This window comes from Thamnophis elegans, chromosome 2, assembly GCF_009769535.1.
Source record: "Thamnophis elegans isolate rThaEle1 chromosome 2, rThaEle1.pri, whole genome shotgun sequence".
Classification (NCBI taxonomy): Eukaryota; Metazoa; Chordata; class Lepidosauria; order Squamata; family Colubridae; genus Thamnophis; species Thamnophis elegans.
This window is the reverse complement of record NC_045542.1, coordinates 87,284,384-87,292,757: the sequence shown is the minus strand read 5'-3', so window position 1 is coordinate 87,292,757 and position 8,374 is coordinate 87,284,384. Positions and strand designations below refer to the sequence as shown.

General features: G+C 41.6%; 1 non-coding gene across 1 annotated transcript; it reads left to right on the top strand.

Annotated features, from left to right (window-relative positions):
- The first annotated feature begins 4,683 nt into the window (after positions 1 to 4,683).
- Positions 4,684 to 4,790, top strand: LOC116505110. Its single transcript, XR_004254896.1, has one exon. It is a non-coding gene; the product is annotated as a U6 spliceosomal RNA (small nuclear RNA).
- The last annotated feature ends 3,584 nt before the right edge of the window (positions 4,791 to 8,374 follow it).

Sequence of the window (8,374 nt, the reverse complement as noted above, 5' to 3'; positions counted from 1 at the left end):
GTTCATGGCTTCCATGACAGCCATGGGCTTGACCCAGGTAATTCGGGGCCCAACCCACTCAGCGAGTCACATGCTTGACCTCGTATTCCTCTCGGAGCAGTGGACTTGTGATCTTGGTCTGAGGGGTAATGAGATCATACCCCTGTCGTGGTCAGACCACTGCCTACTGAGGCTTGACTTCCGGAGACCAAACCCCCACTGTAAGGAGGAGGAACCGACCCGGTGGTTCCGCCCCAGGCGACTGATGGACCCCTTGAGGTTCCAGACGGAGCTTGGGGTTATTCCTGACTCTCTCGCCCACAGTCCGGTGGAGACTCTGGTTGCTGCCTGGCACTCGGCAGCATCGGAGTCTCTTGACCGGATTGCGCCACTACGGCCGCTCTGAGGTGGCAGATCCCGGAGACCTCCTTGGTTTACCGAGGAGCTCTGGGAGAGGAAGCGCCGGAGGAGACGCCTAGAGCACCTATGGAGGTCCGATAAATCCGAATCGAGCCGAGCACTCTTAACAACTTGCACCAAGGAGTACATCAGGGCACTTAGGACAGCAAAAAGATCGTATATTGCCACCTTGGTTGCGTCCGCTGAGTCTCACCCAGCCGCCCTGTTTAGGATAACCCGTTCCCTCCTAAATAGGAGGGATACGGGGGAGCCCTTGCAGGGTAGGGCTGAAGACTATGTCCAGTTCTTAGCGGACAAAGGTGCTCGGTTTCGGTCGGATTTGGACTCCACCTTTGCAGATCCAGCCGAGGCACAGGAGGACAATTTGGCAGACTATCGCTGGGTTGAGTTTCAGGATGTTGCCCCCGGGGACGTGGACAAGGCCATGAGAGCTGTGAGTGCCTCCACTTGTGTACTGGACCCGTGTCCCTCCTGGCTGGTTGCCAACAGCAGAGAGGTGACACGGGGCTGGATCCAGGCGGTCATTACCGCCTCCCTTTGGGAGGGGATCTTCCCCACCGCACTTAAAGCGGCGGTGGTGAGACCCCTCCTGAAGAAACCATCTTTGGATTCAGCCGTTCTTAACAATTATCGTCCAGTCTCCAACCTCCCCTTTGTTGGGAAGGTTGTTGAGAAGGTGGTGGCCTCCCAGCTTCAGCGGTCCTTGGAGGAAGCCAGTTATCTTGACCCATTCCAGTCCGGCTTCAGGCCTGGTTACAGCACAGAAACCGCTTTGGTCGCATTGACCGATGATCTCTGGAGAGCCAGGGATGGAGGCCATGCCTCCATCTTGGTTCTCCTTGACCTCTCGGCGGCTTTCGATACCATCGACCATGATATCCTTCTGCGACGACTGCGGGAGGTGGGGGTGGGAGGCACTGTTTTGCAGTGGTTCTCCTCCTACCTCTCGGACAGATCGCAGTCGGTGTTGGTTGGGGGGCAGAGATCGACCCCTAGGCCCCTAACATATGGGGTCCCGCAGGGGTCGGTCTTGTCCCCCCTACTATTTAACATCTACATGAAACCGCTGGGTGAGATCATTCGGAGGCACGGGATAAGATACCACCAATATGCGGACGATACCCAGTTGTATCTGTCCGCCCCGTGCCAACTAAATGAAGTGGTGGACGTGATGAACCGGGGTCTTGAAGCCGTTAGGGACTGGATGAGGGCTAACAAGCTTGTACTCAACCCGGAAAAGACCGAGTGGCTGTTGTGTTTCCCTCCCAATAATTTGGCTAATGTTCCATCACTCAGGCTGGGGGGCCAAATATTATACCCCTCAGACAGGGTTCGCAACTTGGGAGTCCTCCTGGACCCACAGCTGACCTTTGATCACCACCTGTCGGCTGTGACCAGGGGGGCATTTGCCCAGGTTCGCCTGGTGCGCCAGTTGCGACCCTACCTGAACCGGGAGGCTCTCACAACAGTCACTCGTGCCCTTGTGACCTCTAGGCTGGAATACTGCAACGTGCTCTACATGGGGCTGCCCTTGAAGAGCATCCGGCGACTTCAGCTAGTACAGAATGCGGCCGCGCGAGTGATTGTGGGTGCACCTCGGTTCGCCCACATAACACCTATTCTCCGCGAGCTGCGCTGGCTACCTGTTGATCTCCGGGTGCGCTTCAGGGTGCTACTTACCACCTATAAAGCCCTCCATGGTAGTGGATCTGGGTACTTGAGAGACCGCCTCCTGCCAATTACCTCCTTGCGACCTATTAGATCACACAGATTAGGCCTCCTCCGAGTTCTATCCGCCAGTCAGTGTCGACTGGCGACTACGCGGAGGAGAGCCTTTTCAGTAGTAGCTCCGACCCTTTGGAACGATCTCCCCGTGGAGATTCGTACCCTCACCACCCTCCAGACCTTCCGCACAGCCCTCAAGATCTGGCTATCCCATCAGGCCTGGGGTTAAAGATTATAATCCGTCCCCTCCCGAATGATGAATGTTGCTTCTATTTTTAATTACGTACTGTTTTATATGTCATTGTGTGTACTCCCTTCCCTATACGTTGTAAGCCACCCTGAGTCCCCTCAGGGAAAAGGGCGGCCTATAAATAAATTTATCTATCTATCTATCTATCTATCTATCTATCTATCTATCTATCTATCTATCTATCTATCTATCTATCTATCTATCTATCTGTGTTATTTCCAATTCTGGAAATGACATCAGAATTCCACCCAGTTAAAAGTTCATGATCTTGTGCCCACACTCACAATCTATCACATGGTCCATTCTTCTTCTTCCATGCTGGCATCCACACCCAGCTGCTTCCGGTCAGATGTAAAAGTGCGGAGACAAAAGATGACCTTGGCTTCTAGTAAAGAATGAAAACAATACATTCCACAATCCTACTCTTGTCTATTCCCCCCTCCCATCGACTATACTAAAAAAACAGCAAAATGAAATAAGAGAAAGTGTGGCAGGCCAAAATTCTAAAAGGAATATAATTGCAGATCTGACAGGATAGCTATTGTTTGGGAAACATAATACTACAGATAATCTGGTCCTGGGCTATTAGAGTTTCATGGGTGATAAACAGCACCTTTAATTGCATCCAGAAACTGAAAGAACCCAGTGCAGTTTATGAAATAATGGTGTTACATGGGTATCCCAAGACGTGGCCATATATGTTCAGCTGCATTCTGGACCAATTGTGCCTTCCAGTTGGTCTTCAGAGCCAAATCCATGTAGAGTCTGTTGCAGGAGGCCAGTTGAAACCATATTGAAAGTCCATTTTTCTATTTCATTCTGCAGCAGAAATATATAAACTCCAGGAACAATACAACATTATGGGAAAAAGAAGCATTTCCATGATTAATTTCTATATATGATTGGAAGAAGTGACTGTAATCATTCTGTTTATACTAAATTGTGCTAAGTACTTTTAGTACTCCCAATGAGAAAAAAGTCACATTTTCTTCCAATGCTAGATTATAATTACCCATACTATTATACAGTGTGGTGGATGCATCAATTCATCAGTTTCACCTAAAACTGGCCTAAAACTCATATTATACTAACTCAGAATTGACAATGATGTTGTAATTCGTGAAAGATGAAGGATGTAGTCCAAAGCATGTGGTAGGTAAGTGGTAGGCATCAAACTGGAGAATATCATTTTGTATATTCTCAAACCATTGGAAGAGACTGTCGCTGTCTAAGAGTCCATGAATTGGAATAGACATGGTAACAGGTCAGCCAATGGGGACTGTTTGGTGACTCAGACCACTGGAAGCCTGAGCTTAGCTTGACTTTGTTTTTGCAATATAGTTTCTGTGAATCTGTGCTTCTGGGATTCCGAGTTCTGGTGGTTCTGGCTTCTGCTGCATGGGTATTGTATACATGAATCATGATTTATATTATTGTATATAAAGAAGTTTCTTCTATCCATGAATGTTACATTGGTTTGAAAATGCTCCCAAAGGAAAGCGTCTCACATACAGTACAGAGAACTATATGCAATTCACTACGTAAGATACGTTCTTTTTAAAAAATCATGTATTAAAAAAAAATGATCTACTATCTATAAAAATCACCTTCCAAGAATCTAGGGCTCTATATACTGCCTGTATTTCCCAAAGAGAGATGGCTTGGTCATGCAGATAGAATGAATGCAAGTTTGAAAAGAAAGTTCATTATTGGTTCTGACAATAGGAAGAAATATTGAATGAAGTCCTGAAACACCCCTTCTTCCTACCAGAGATGGAGAAGAAACAGGTGCTCTAATCTTTCTCTTATACTCATTTACATAGAAATAAGTCTCGTTACATTTAGTCAAGGATATCTCTAAGGGGACATAGAGAGGTTTGTACTGCTAGGGAGAACGAGCTGCCCCATTTTAATTTCATGATGTGGGATGACAATCTTGAACAAGAATAAGAAAATAGCAATCATAAAACCTCTCTGCAAATGAGACAAGACTTAGCATGTGAAAATGTTGCCAGGCCAATCTCAGTATGAGTTTTCTAAAAAATAAATAAATAAAAGGGTTGCTTGAAGACTGGAGTATTTTTAATGTTTATTACAAAATTGATATTTGAAACAGAAAAAGTAAATTGTCATCTAAATCCTTATTGATATTCTACCTCTTTTGTTCCCATTAAACTTTTTTTTTAAAATTCTCATTAAAATACAAACTCCAAAAAATGGAAAAAACAATACAAGAACAGAGCAAAACTAAACAAGACATAGAAATAAAATGTGCAAAAAGAATAAACAACAACATACAGTTGAATACTGTGCTTGCTTCGGCAGCACATATACTAAAATTGGAACGATACAGAGAAGATTAGCATGGCCCCTGCGCAAGGATGACATGCAAATTCGTGAAGCATTCCATAAGTAGTAATAAAAAAAAAAAAAACCAAAAACATACAGTTGAATACTGATAAGCATATTTCAAGGATAATAGTTTATTCCCCCATGGGAAATAGGTCCTTATCTGTGAGCTTCTACAACTCTGTTTACATAACTAATTTGACTGGAACTTTTAAAAATTAATAAAATAAAAATCTGATGTAAATGCAAATCACATCAGATCCCTTTCATTATGCAGGAAATCAGTATCAACTTCCATACCTGAAAAGCAAAAGTGATTATTTTGCAGGTCTAAAAGAAAAAAAGATGCAAAAAATGCACATTAAAATCTAGCAAGGGGTTAGAATAAATCAGCATTCAACCAGTCAATTAACATGTAAAGGTAAACATCAACATAAAAAAGAAACTTCAAAATGTGCAGTTAAAACCAAGGCATGCTTAAAACAAACAGTTGAAAGGAAAAGATGGAGGCCCAATCCTCCATTTGCTCCTACCAAAATTTGCAACTGTTGAGATTCCGCTTTCCAAATATTCATCTCATTTTGGGTCATTCCTAGTTGCTCTTTGTTCAAATCTGGGGAGCATGCCATCAAAGAACAAAATCATGGTGACAAAATCAGCTGTTTGCTGACAGGAGAAAAAGATTGTCCCCCTCATTTAGCATACTATTTTCTGAAGACTCCAGTATTCTACCTCTTTAAAAGGCTACCATCTCTTTAGTACTACATTCTACTGTTGTGATCTTCTATTTTCTTTTTACTAATACTTATTCTTACTATAAATGATGCGAATACAACCCTGGAACATCAGGGACAATTTTTGAAATATTTAAAATGTTGATCAGAACTATGCTGCATGATATTTCAATAGACCTCTGAATGAAATTTATAGTCCCGCTCTTATTTTTATCCATTGTATATTCTCATTCTTTTCCCACTCTCTAAATTTTATAGAAGCCAAGGCAAAGTGATAATACTGTATGCATCATGTTTAATTATAATCCAAAGTTGGTTTCCTAATTCTTTTATGTAATAAAACATTGGAGTCTGATCTCATATTAACCATCATTATTGTATTAATAAGGTCACATAAGGGCTAGAGTGAAATAAAATTACCAATTACCTCCCAAAGACACAGGGTTGGCCTCCTCCAGGTTCCTTCTACCAGCCAATGCCATCTGGCTACTACCCGGGGGAGGGCCTTCTCTGTGGCAGCTCCGGCCCTTTGGAACGAACTCCCCGCAGAGATTCAGACCCTCACCTCTCTCCAGGCCTTCCAAAAAGCTGTTAAAACCTGGCTGTGTCAGCAGGCCTGGGGTTGATGAGTTCCCTTCCCCTCTCGACCTGTGTGCCTGTTGGCTATTTTAATCGCTTGTATTGTACTTTGTGTTCCCTTTCCCCCTTGAGTTGTTCGCCGCCCTGAGTCCCGTTGGGAATAGGGCGGCATATAAATAAAACAAATCTAAATCTAAATCTAAAAGGACAAATGTGTCTTTGACATTTTCAGTTAACATCTTTTGAACTTGCATTTTGATGTTCAACCTATCCCACCCATCTATCCTGTAAATTCCATTCAGTGTAGTATGAAAAATTCTGTCCTTTTATGTACCTTTGGATAACAAAGAATCAGAGAAAAGAAATGAGTAAAGGATATTTACATAACTTACCACATGCTGTCCCCCTTTTCAAATCAAGTAATAAATGGAAAGCAGTAGAAACTGCTTCCCTTTTATTTTTTAAATTTATTTTAACAATAATTAAAATGATTAAAACAATGTCCCTTATTTTGCGAAATGAAAATTAAGAGAATTTAAGACAGAAACCAGAAAATTAGAATTCCACTTAAGTTCTCAACATCAAATGGAACCTACAACTGCAGGTTCCATTTAAATATGGAAGACTTTTGAACACGCATATTAATATTAAATTTACACAATGTTTACAATATTTTTTAACCTATGGATAATTTGAAAAATAGGACCCATCATTTATTTCTGCTTAGCAACTGAAAATCAAAGGGGCTATTCAGAAACGAAATGCATGGAGTAGGGCAGACAGCCAAACTAAAAAGTTAGCGAGAAAGCTGAAGGGAGTGATTGGTACACCTGCATTTTGCTCAGCTTTTGTTAGGAACATAAATATGCTGCAGCTGGCCTTTTCCTAGTGCTAAAGATAGAGAGTGGGGAAATTGTTCATTGTATTTTAGGATGCCAATTAAGAGAAATAACCCAAATAACATGCATATATACAGACTCAAGAGGCAGGTTAGATTTTTGTCTTCCTGGGTGCAGTTGAAGGTCTCACTCTGAACCAGTCACAAACCATGGCTTAACAAAAGCAAACTTTTAAAAAAAATGCTTGGCAGTTCTTCTTATAGACAACTGCATCTAATTGGAATCAGGTTTGTGGAATAACAATAATTCATCCTTGTCTCCTAAGAAATAGCATTTGTGAAGGCATGTTTAAATGCAATCTTCTGATGTGTCATCTATATTATCTTTTCCTCTTTTTTGTTTGATAGAAGGGAGAGATAAATTGGACACGTTTACATTTCTTTTGCAGAGTCTTTGTTGAAAAGCCCATTTCCTTTATCAAGAACTCTCTACCATGCAAATATTCTTCAGGAAACTGAGTATAGGGCAAAGAATAAGTCAGTGGAGACAGAAAATGAATGCACAAAATTGAATTCAGAAATCAGACAAATAGTTTCAGAGAAACAAATGGGAAATAAAAGGGGAATGTTTTGAATTTGAAGATAACAAAAAATCCAGCAATAAAGATGTAATTAGCTGGAACATGGAAATCACATTTATACTATGAATTATTCTTTTATTGCCATGGATTTGGAATGGTTCAGAATGTTTTTGTTATGTATGTTGTGGCTAGAAAGCACCATCTTCATCCTCATAATTTATTATGCTGTAAGATCAATACAATACAATATAATACAATTGTAGTACAATCCAAAAATATAATGGCATCATAAAGTTTAATATATTGTACTTTTATTAACAAGTATGGATATGATGTAGTCTTATGGATAAAGCATGAAATTTAGCAATTAAAAAGGCCATTTCAGGACACCTGTCATTTAAAGAAATTTCTAGATAACATTGATTAGGGTAGACAGGCAATCTTTCCATTAGAGGGTGAATTAGTTGAGAGTGCAATTCCTCATAGAATTTGCACCTTTAAAAAACATGTTTTAGAACTTCAAGTTCACTGGAGGCAAAAGAGCATTCATTGTCGGAGCACGCCAGAGTTCCTTAATAGCTGCCATCCACAATTTGAGAAAAGAGGGTATTAAAATGTGTTTTGACAAAACCCCATTAGAGATGGGTATAAAATAATTTAAATAAATAATGTACCGGTTTTCTTGAGTTCCTGGAGAGATGATAGAACCTGTTCAGTGGTGGGTTTCAAATTTTTTAGAAACTATTCTGTGGGTGTGGACTATTTTGTGGGTGTGGTTTGGCAGTCATGTGACTGGGCAGATATGGCCAACTTGACATCACTCATGCACCATCCCAAGCCATGTGGCAAAATTTTGGGGGACTCCTATGAAGGGGGGGAAGAGAGAGGGAAAACCTCCCAAAAATAGACAACTGGAGGA